The sequence below is a fragment of the Triticum urartu genome, chromosome 2A (genome assembly GCF_056163025.1).
Source record: "Triticum urartu cultivar PI428250 chromosome 2A, HENAU_Tu73, whole genome shotgun sequence".
Classification (NCBI taxonomy): domain Eukaryota; kingdom Viridiplantae; phylum Streptophyta; class Magnoliopsida; order Poales; family Poaceae; genus Triticum; species Triticum urartu.
The window spans coordinates 264532499-264543987 of NC_141874.1; the positions used below are offsets into that span (position 1 = coordinate 264532499).

General features: G+C 44.3%; 1 pseudogene; it reads right to left on the reverse strand.

The window, feature by feature from the left end:
• Positions 1-3453: 3453 nt before the first annotated feature.
• Positions 3454-4343, reverse strand: LOC147984763 (uncharacterized; annotated as a pseudogene).
• Positions 4344-11489: the final 7146 nt, after the last annotated feature.

Sequence of the window (11489 nt, forward strand, 5' to 3'; positions counted from 1 at the left end):
CGGCAAAGATTATTTGCCGTCCGCTAGCCGACGGCAAAGAACTGGCTGATGGCAAAGACCTTCTTTGCCATCAGCCAGTTCTTTGTCGTCCGTTTTCTGTAAAAGGACGGCAAAGACCTTCTTTGCCGTCAGCCAGCAAACGGCAAAGAACGGGCAGATGGCAAATAAGCTAATTCTAGTAGTGTATTATCCACTCGGATGTAGGTTCTCATAAAGTATTATTTTGACAATACCCTTGAGTTAAAAGGTTGGGAGGCGAAACTATAAGCCCCTATCTTTCTCTATATCCGATTGAAGCTTTGAACACATAAGTATCGCGTGTGTGTTAGCAATTGTGAAAGACTAAATGATAGTTGAGTATGTGGACTTGCTGAAAAGCTCTTATATCGACTCTTTCCGATGTAATGATAAATTGAAATTGCCTCAATGACTGAGATCATTGTTTTTTAGTTTTCAATGAAGTTTCTGATTCATACTTTACCTTGTGAAAGAATTGTTACTTTAGCATAAGAAATTATATGACAATATATGTTGCTATTCTAAAGATGATCATGATGCACTCATGTCTGTATTTTATTTTATCGACACATCTATCCCTAAACATGTGGACATATTTTTTGATATCTCCTTTCGCTTGAGGACAAGCGAGGTCTAAGCTTGGGGGAGTTGATACGTCCATTTTGCATCATGCTTATATATTGATATATATTGCATTATGGGCCGTTATTACACATTATATCACAATACTTATGCCTTTTCTCTCTTATTTTACAAGATTTACATGAAGAGGGAGAATGTCGGTAGTTGGAATTCTGGATTGGAAAAGGAGCAAATATTAGAGACCTATTCTGCACAACTCTAAAAGTCCTGAAACTTCACGGAGAATTATTTTGGAATATATAAAAATATTGGGAGAAGAAAGCACCATAATGGGGCCACTTGCCATCCACATGGGTGGAGGGCGCGCTCCCCTGCCTTGTGGGCCATGTACTAGGCCCCCGCGGGGACCCCGACTCATAAGTCGTGATCACCGAATGCACGTGTACAGTGATCCCAGAGATCAATGCTCACTGAACACACAGAAGCTAAATAACAAGAGTCTTACATCCATACATACCGTCTTACATAAATTATGACCGTTATGGTCGAGTCTTGAGTATAACTTCGCAGCGGAAATCTTTGTCGATAACTTGGACCCATGACATCTTCCTTAACCCTACAGGCATTCTGACTGGGAAGCGTCCTAGCTTGAATGTTTGTCACCGAAGTATTCTTCATCATATCATGTTCTTTCATGCCTGGCCAACAAAATAACCAGTGGCAAGCCAATGAGTACTTTGAATGTACTCGCAAGCAACCCATGTTTTGGTTCAAGATACAACAATGCATGATATAGGTAAATTGTTGCAGAAAGCCAGTTTTGAGTGCAATGACATGTTCAACAACTTGTAAGACATGCATTAAGAGAATTCAATTAACCATGAGGACCGGTTACAGATATCAACATAAATAGAGTGGGCATCAACCCAACTCAATCATGTCAAGTCCTTTGACTTGACCCAAGTAGTTCTCCCCACTTATCCAAACACACACACTGGTTTTGTAAACATGTGGACGTAGCCCAAGAGCGGTTACCCAACTGTACTTGACAGTGGGCACGGCTATTCGAATAGTTTTACACTCTACGGAGGTTGCACACTTTACCCACAATATCCGGGGAACTTCCGTGTCATCCACGACCCGCGGTACCTCAAGTACCCGGGGTAAGCACCCGATCATTATCTTTCCCTAGACGACACTAACATAGAGTCCACTCGATTGGTAGTAACCCCCGTGCCCAACATTATCACATAACACTTTCGTGGAGCCATGCTCCATAATCATCTCACATCACAAGCACGGGGTACCAACGGTGTGTCCGGTGCCCTGTGAAAACAGTCATGGCCGCCCTACCTGGCACGACCGCGTCCCGAGAGAGCGCAACAACAACTCTCCCTTCACTAGTAATGCGGGCTCGAAGCTAGTATCTACCTAGGTAATCAATAATGCCCTTTCCCATATAAGGGTAGAGTGGTTGCGCATGTAAGGTTGGAATAACAGTCGCAACTTAAACGAATCCGTTTTGACAACAACACACACACTTGCCTCGGTACACCACTTCGTCATCAAGTGGTTAACCAACTGATTATCTCCTTCGGGCATAAGTGGCACCCGACAGGGTTTTCGAAAAGTCTTTTGAAAACAATCTTGCTCCCATCACCATGCATATTCCTGTCCCTTTTTGCATAGCAACTACTTTAGCATCCTATCTACTCCCACCGGCATAACCCTCATAGGAAGGTAGGGTCATGCATAATGCAAGTATCAACAAGGAAGTAACAGAGGTAACCCATCAAGATGGTTACCACCTCATCATGATTCCGTTGCAACAACAATATGGTGCTATATGACATGCATAAAAAGGGTTTCATAGGCATGGTCAAAGGGCTGCTTGCCTGGTTCATCAGAGTCTTGAGATCTTCTGGTCCTTCTCCAAGTACTCCGTCTACTTCTTCAACTAACGTCAAAACAATCATAATAAGCAACACAACAAGGCAGAAAATAGAAGTGCTCTAAAAATATTAATTTGACTTTTCTAGGACATCTCTGGTTATATGAAAAAAAAACCAGAGTGGTTTCATTGGGATTGGGTCAGTGAATATTCCTGAACATTTCAATACGATGGAATCAATGGATTTGTGGATTTCCAAGAAGTGTACAGAAATATATTTTGGAAAAATGAGCAAAGGCACCCATTTAACAAACCATGATTTTAGAAGTATCTAGGAGTTGGTTTCACTCGATTTGGAGTTCAAATGATTTTCCTATGAATTTGCAAAGTTGACAAATATGAAGAAATGGCTCATTACTTTGTGTGGTACAGAAAGTATTAAGAAAAATGTTCATAAACTAAGTTATGAACTTAGAAGCATCTAGGAATTTGAATCATGGCATTTGGATCAAATTTGAGCCCTCCGTGATTTTCTAAAGTTTATGACAGAAATGGAAAAATGGGATTTGTAAATTATTTGTGAAAGAAATATTTCTAGAAAAATGTGCAAATAGCACCATTTGATAGGGCATGAATTTAGACACTACTAGAAATTTGAATCATCATGTTTGAAGTTAATTTGAATTATTTATGGATTTTTCAAATTGTACAGAAAAGAAAAAGGAAAAGGTTTTTACCCAAACGGGCTGGATCTGGGCGGCAACCGTGCGCACTGAGCGCGAAATAGCAATTGGGCCGGCCCAGCGGCTCGTCTGCGCGGGCGGACGAGTCGACTACGAAGGCGGCTTCACGGCGGTGCACCTTCGCGTGGGGGAGACGGATCTGGCCGAAGCCGTTTCCACTTAAACGGACGGGCCCGCCCACTGGGTCGCTGACGCGCGGGGCCCAGCGGCAGGTCGCGTTCAACCTCCCGCACGACGTGACGGGAAACAGAGGGGCCAAGGCCGAGCGGCGTCGGCGCTCTCCTCGGCGGCACCGGCCACCTCCGTCGGCGCCCAACACACCAGCGTGCTCAGGAGAGCGTGCCGCACCCGCCGAGGTGCGCCACGATCGCAGGGGTGGCCAGACACGAGCACATCATCAACCACGACGGGCGAGGCCGGTGGTGGTGATGGAACTCGACGGAACAGCCACAGGGAGGAGAGGGAGAAGCACGGGAGGGGCTCGCGGTGATGGTGGAGGTGCTCTAGTGTGGTCTAGAGGGGAGGAGGAGGAGTGGTGGGTGCGAATTTAGGCGGAGGCCGACGGCACGGCTCCGGCCAAGGTGGCGGATGGAGAGCGTGAGGAGGGGAGTGGGTTGGTCCAGGGGGTGCACGGGAGGGAGAGAGAGCCAAAGGAGTAGAGAGGGGGTTCGCGGGTGGCCTTAAGTAGCCGACCCGTGGCTCACCATGGACGCGGTGCATGGGTGGCCGTGGCAACGGCTCGGGAGGCCAGGAGAGAGGGCGAGGTGCTATGTACGGCGTTCTTGGGAGTTGAGTGGGGTGCCAGGAAGAGAGAGGAGGAGCGGGGCGAGCTGCATGTGGCCACAGGAGCTGCACGAGCATTGGCCGAGCAGGGCGGCTCTGGGCACGCGCCGCAGGAGGTGAGAGAGAGGGGGAGAGGAGGGGGCATGCACGGCTATCGTGTTGCGGACGTCGAGAACCTTGACTGGTGTGAGGGGGAGGCTCGAGGTGGTCGGGGGACGCGGCGTCAACGGTCCGAAGCGCGATGACGTGCTCCAGAGCACGTCTTTGGCCGGTGTCTGCGGCTTTTCGCGCGCACCAGCGTGTCCACTTGTGTCTGGCAGCTGCATTGGGGAGTAAACAATGGGAAAGTGTCATTGGATGCTCCGGAACTTGCGAGGAGTGAGAGAGAGATGAGAAAGGGCGGGGAAAGGGGCTGTCCAGAGAGGAAAAATGGGTCTCTGCCCCCCTTAATCATTTCTCCTTTGGAAGCTAAGCATGCAGGAGGTAGAGGAGGAGCAGATGAGGTTGTGGGAAAAAGTGGAGCTCATGGAGATTAGTGGAAATGTACAAAACATGCATTTTAAATTTCTGCCAGAAGGTGTTTGATGTAGGTTTGGGTAAGAAAATGGACTTCCATTGTCATGAGGCTTGACAGGGTTAAATGGACTGAGAAAATAAGAGGTTCCACCAAGATTGAGTTCATTTGGGCACAGTAGCCAATGTAACTTTGGTAAACCCTAGAAATCAGCAAAAATAGCTTTACCAAGATTTAGTCATGAAAATCTATTCTCCTTGATGCACCACTTGGTGTAGTGTCATCATTTGAGGACTTGAACATGTCCACAAAAATTCAGATCACAAGGACACACTTGGCAATGTAGAGTTGTTCAATTTTGGTTCTGGACAGAAAGGGTTTTAGAACACTTTGATCATGATATCCTTCTCTCGAACTTGTGCCATTTGGTCTAGATGCATTATTACACCATTTGAGCATGTGCACCAAGTTTGAGAGCATTTGGACATGTTTGGCAGTGCAAAGTTGTTCAAACTTGAAAAAGGACTGAAATGGTTTTGAGATGGTTTGGTGGGGCTACATTGTCCTCCATGACATGAGACTTTGTAGGATCCTCAAGTAGGTCATTTTGGATATGATAGAATTTTTCTGTATTTAATGGAGTATATTTTCTTTGTAAACATTTCAAAAGCTTGAAATGTCCAGAAATGGTTTTTGAGGGATTTGACCAATAATTTGAACATGACCATGTGTTGAAACTCTTATATATGGACAATATATGTCCACTGAGCTTCCCTAAATTTTCTCAAATATTTTTTGAAACATTAAAATAATTTTAACGTATTAACGACCATTTCTGGCCTTAAGAAAAAGCCTTTAAATAAAATAGGAAAATAACTTTTAAAATAATATTTTTGTCGTTTATGGGAGCCCTATACCTAATAGGTTTCAAATATACTTTTTGAAAGATTTTTCACACCCTTAATTATGTACTTGCAATGCAAATATCAATTTAGGGGTTTTTGGAAAACTAATTTTTGAAAATACTATTTTGCCAAATTATTTTTGTAAGAAATTATTTTTATGTCCTATACACATGGCATGATCATTGGGCAAGGTTTTGGATCAAGGAGAAGGAGTATAAGAGTTGGAGGATTTGTTTGATTTTTAGAGCACCTGCAACCAACACACAAAAAAATCAAAACAAGCAAGGACCTAAACACTCAAAAGTTTTTGACAAACCACATTTTATCATAATTTATTAGCTTAAGTGTCGTGGCATGAAAATCAGGGTGTGACAGACCTACCCCCCTTACAAGAATCTCGTCGCCGAGATTCCCAAACTAGGCATGGAAAGGAATATGGAAACTTGGATATGGGGTAGTCTTCACATCCCCATACTGATTCTGCTTCCGAATGGTGCTCCATTGAACCCTGAAGTACTTGATGGTGTGTCTTCGTGTATGACGTTCTGCTTGATCCAGATTGCATTTGGGGTCTCTCGTGTAGGTCATATTGGGCTGGAGGTCGATGGCTTGGTGATGGATGTCCTCATAGAGAGCAGGCTTATCAGGAAGTTGGAAACACTTCTAGGGTTGTGATGCATGGAAAACATTGTGCACATCAGGTAACTCAGGTGGCAACTCCAGCTGGTAACTTTCTTCTCTTCGTCTCGTAGTGATCTCAGAGGGGGTTGTTAAATCTTGGAGTGAGCTTCTCCTTGACATGGAAATGCTTGGTTCTTCTAAGAGGATTAGTTTGCAGATGCGCACGGTCTTTGACGAGTAAGTTCACTTCTTGACGATGGTGGTTGGTATAGTTCTTCCTCCTTGACATGGCGGTCTTCAGATGTTCCCTAATAGCTGAACGGTTTTTGTTCCGTCTTCGGGTAGGCAAGTAGGTCACCAAATAAAGATGACAACCAACTTTTCCAAGTACTCCATGGAGACTCGTTCATGGGGTACATAAAGTAGGATGGGGCATTGATGGTGGTCACAGTTGAGTATTGGCCAAGGTTTCCTTGTCCTAGAGCCAAAACCCATTGTCATGATCCGACCATGTTGTGGCTTGGTAGGGCTTAAGGGTTTCAAGGATTCTAGCGTGTGGGTGAACGTTTATCATCTAGCCCTTAAGCACAGTTTCTGAGATGCCAACAGCTCTATCTAGTCCTGTAAACAAATCACTTATACCACCGAAAGCATCATCTCGTATAGGCCAAATCCAATCATCACTCCTGTGATCCATATTCTCGTGACTCCCAAGAGGAGGTTTTAACAGAATTATACATGTCTACGGTCCCCAAAAATCATATGTATGGCTACCCCTAAGAATCCATGGGTAGGGCATTCAAGCTGCTAAGCTTGAGTTGAACATGACAATTCAAGTGCTCATCCTATTCTCCCAAGGTCTAAGATAAAGCATCTCTATCCTAAGGATACACGTCGTAAGCCACTCCAAAACCTTGTTTCCTCCCTATGAATCAACTCCAACAACCCATTAACTTCCATCAATCACTACATAACCCATTAATTGTACAAATCCAATGTCTATGGTGTTCCACACAATATTCTAAAGTCCCTATAATCCCCAAATACTTGAAAGGGATACCTTACTGTTGTTAGTCCACCAATTTCCATTATCATGGCCAAGTAAACTCCAAGGTCAAGCTTATATAGATCCCTAAATCAACATCGACAATTAATCCATTCTCCTAGTTTATTGTCCTCCAAGAAACATGGTATCATGATTGAGATCATCAGTCTAAATCCAATTTACTCCGAACCATGTAGACTCACTTCAGCATCTATACTCCACTAGGATCACCTAGTTAAATCTATATATCATGTTCAACGAGAATTCCTACATGTTTCCCTCAAGTTATTATCGTAATGTCAGCTATCTCCTATCAATGTCTCTTGGCTAAGTCTAATCCTTATGCTTCCAAGAATTTCAGCTTGCCACCATGATGGTCCTACCAAATCCAATTTACTCAAGGGTAATGAAAGCTATGGTAATCTATAATCATGATCCCTCCAAGTTCATCTACCAACATGAAAGCCTTATAATCCACCAAAGAGTTTCACATAATTCCTCAAGGTCATTGATATAAACTCATCAAATCATTGTACTCTATTCCTATATCCTCAAACTGGTCTTCCCTATGGCATCATCAGTTCTAGTGCTATATTAGGATGATAATGTGCTTGTTCATTATGTCCACTAGTTCCATAATGAACCCGGTGGGAAGCAAGGGTTACTGACGCTTCACTAGTTCCCTTGCAATTTGTAGGTTAAGCACACTGTTAAGAATTCGAGCTAGGGTGTCTTGTGAAGTCTCAAAGGGTCTAGGAATGGGTTTCTAGTCTAGAGGGTTAAACATAACTCTACAGGGTTGCACCTGGTCGAGGAGGCGGTAGCAAAAAGTCTTCATTGCTAGCTGGTTGCCGAGGTAGAATCCTTGGTGTATCTTGTCTTGCTAGTCTTCAGTTGAGGAGAGAGATGAGAGGGAAAATAGCATAGAGGAGGGGAATGCCAAAAGGGGGATCTGTAATGATAGTGCAAACAAACAGGTGCAAAATGGCCAAACCAAATAAACAAGGTAAGGAAGGTGATATAGTCGCGTACTTGTTGCCTAGGGCAAAAGTGCGACCTATGTCAAAACACAAACAAATAAAAACAAGCAACACACAATCATGGTTCTATTCAAACCATCATACAGACTCGACTGCGCATAGGGGGTACACGACTTATCCTACCCTAGGGGTTCTCGGATTCAGTAGTCATGCTTTGCTCCGTGGCTCATGCATCTTCTGGGTTTTCCTGAGGTGTCGTCGTGCCTCTTGTAGTTGTTCGATGAAATGATCCGGGTTGGGCCTGAAGAATCTTCATCACCTTCTCGCCTGATGAGCTGACGGGGTGAAGGTTGTTCCTCATAGCTGGCATTGACTCGGTCTTCTGTTGTCTTCTTAATCACGACGATCCCTTTTTCCTCCTAAGGCGTCGACGGTACCAGCTAGGCAATCCTTTATGCAATGATATTATGAAGGAATAGTAGAGGTCCAATCTATCAGACATATTGTTGACAATATCGTCACCGAGAGCAGGGGATGCAGAGAACCGTTTTCCTGCTCACTATAGTGAGGCGGACCAAATGGCGAGGTTCTCATCCACCGGTGGTTGCCAATACAACAACGGTAAGGACATGGTTGCTCTATTAGCGATGTATATCATGATCTTGCATATCTTACACCCTGATCGTCATAGGACAAGGTTGCATCATCCCGGGGCAAATTCAAAGGTGTCACCATCCATTGGGTCTTCATGTCCTCATTCCTCGAAGGCGTATCTTCTATTGGCATCGTCTTTCTGTGGTGTCACCAACCTTGTGTTCAGAAGAGGTGGGTGAGTGTTTGGCAAGGTGTACTCCATCCAGGCTATCTATGAGGATTACAAGGAATCCTGTGGTCAGAGGCTTGAGGGTGCTAGTGACCGTTTGCAATAGTTTTGAAGGGAGGGAGATTGATAGGGAAAATATACCTTAGTTTTCCAGAAAAACTCAGAGGGGAAGAGAAGTATAGATAGTTTTGAAAACTAGTAATAGTTTTGGAAATAGTTTTACCCTAACTAACGACCATGCTAACTAAGGCTTCCTACAGTCAGTATGGATCTGATACCAGCTCTGTGGGGGCCCTGACTCATAAGTCGTGATCACCGAATGCACGTGTACAGTGATCCTAGAGATCAATGCTCACTGAACACACAGAAGCTAAATAACAAGAGTCTTACATCCATACATACCGTCTTACATAAATTATGACCGTTATGGTCGAGTCTTGAGTATAACTTCGCAGCGGAAATCTTTGTCGATAACTTGGACCCATGACATCTGCCTTAACCCTACAGGCATTCTGACTGGGAAGCGTCCTAGCTTGAATGTTTGTCACCGAAGTATTCTTCATCATATCCTGTTCTTTCATGCCTGGCCAACAAAATAACCAGTGGCAAGCCAATGAGTACTTTGAATGTACTCGCAAGCAACCCATGTTTTGGTCCAAGATACAACAATGCATGATATAGGTAAATTGTTGCAGAAAGCTAGTTTTGAGTGCAATGACATGTTCAACAACTTGTAAGACATGCATCAAGAGAATTCAATTAACCATGAGGACCGGTTACAGATATCAACATAAATAGAGTGGGCATCAACTCAACTCAATCATGTCAAGTCCCTTGACTTGACCCAAGTAGTTCTCCCCACTTATCCAAACACACACTGGTTTGTAAACATGTGGACGTAGCCCAAGAGCGGTTACCCAACTGTCCTTGACCGTGGACATGGCTATTCCAATAGTTTACACTCTGCAGAGGTTGCACACTTTACCCACAAGATCCGGGGAACTTCCGTGTCATCCACGACCCGCGGTACCACAAGTACCTGGGGTAAGCACCCGATCACTTTCCCTAGACGACACTAACATAGAGTCCACTCGATTGGTAGTAACCTCCGTGCCCAACATTATCACATAACACTTTTGAGGAGCCATGCTCCATAATCATCTCAAATCACAAGCACGGGGTACCAATGGTGTGTTCGGTGCCCTGTGAAAACAGTCATGGCCGCCCTACCTGGCACGACCCCGTCCTGAGAGAGCGCAACAACAATCTTGCTCCCATCACCATGCATATTCCTGTCCCTTTTTGCATAGCAACTACTTTAGCATCCTATCTACTCCCACCGGGATAACCCTCATTGGAAGGTAGGGTCATGCATAATGCAAGTATCAACAAGGAAGTAACAAAGGTAATCCATCAAGGTGGTTACCACCTCATCATGATTCCGTTGCAACAACAATATGGTGCTATATGACATGCATAAAAAGGGTTTCATAGGCATGGTCAAAGGGCTGCTTGCCTGGTTCATCAGAGTCTTGAGATCTTCTGGTCCTTCTCCAAGTACTCCGTCTACTTCTTCAACTAACGTCGAAACAATCATAATAAGCAACACAACAAGGAAGAAAATAAAAGTGCTCTAAAAATATTAATTTGACTTTTCTAGGACATCTCTGGTTATATGAAAAATAACCAGAGTGGTTTCATTGGGATTAGGTCAGTGAATATTCCTGAACATTTCAATATGATGGAATCAATGGATTTCTGGATTTCCAAGAAGTGTACAGAAATATATTTTTGAAAAATGAGCAAAGGCACCCATTTAACAAACCATGATTTTAGAAGTATCTAGGAGTTGGTTTCACTAGATTTGGAGTTCAAATGATTTTCCTATGAATTTGCAAAGTTGACAAATATGAAGAAATGGATCATTACTTTGTGTGGTACAGAAAGTATTAAGAAAAATGTTCATAAACTAAGTTATGAACTTAGAAGCATCTAGGAATTTGAATCATGGCATTTGGATCAAATTTGAGCCCTCCGTGATTTTCTAAAGTTTATGACAAAAATGGAAAAATGGGATTTTTAAATTATTTGTGAAAGAAATATTTCTAGAAAAATGTGCAAATAGCACCATCTGATAGGGCATGAATTTAGAAACTACTAGAAATTTGAATCATCAAGTTTGAAGTTAATTTGAATTATTTATTGATTTTTCAACTTGTACAAAAAAGAAAAAGGAAAAGGTTTTTACCCAAATGGGCTGGATCTGGGCGGCAACCGTGCGCACTGAGCGCGAAATAGCAATCTGGCCGGCCCAGCGGCTCGTCTGCGCGGGCGGACGAGTCGACAATGAAGGCGGCTTCACGGCGGTGCACCGTCGTGCGGCGGAGGCAGATCTGGTCGAAGCCATTTCCACGTAAACGGCCGGGCTCGCCCACTTGGTCGCTGACGCGCGGGGCCCAGCGGCAGGTCGCGTTCAACCTCCTGCGCGGCGCGACGGGAAACAGAGGGGCCGAGGCCGAGCGGCGTCGGCGCTCTCCTCAGCGGCACCGGCCACCTCCATCGGGGTCCAGCACACCAGCGTGCT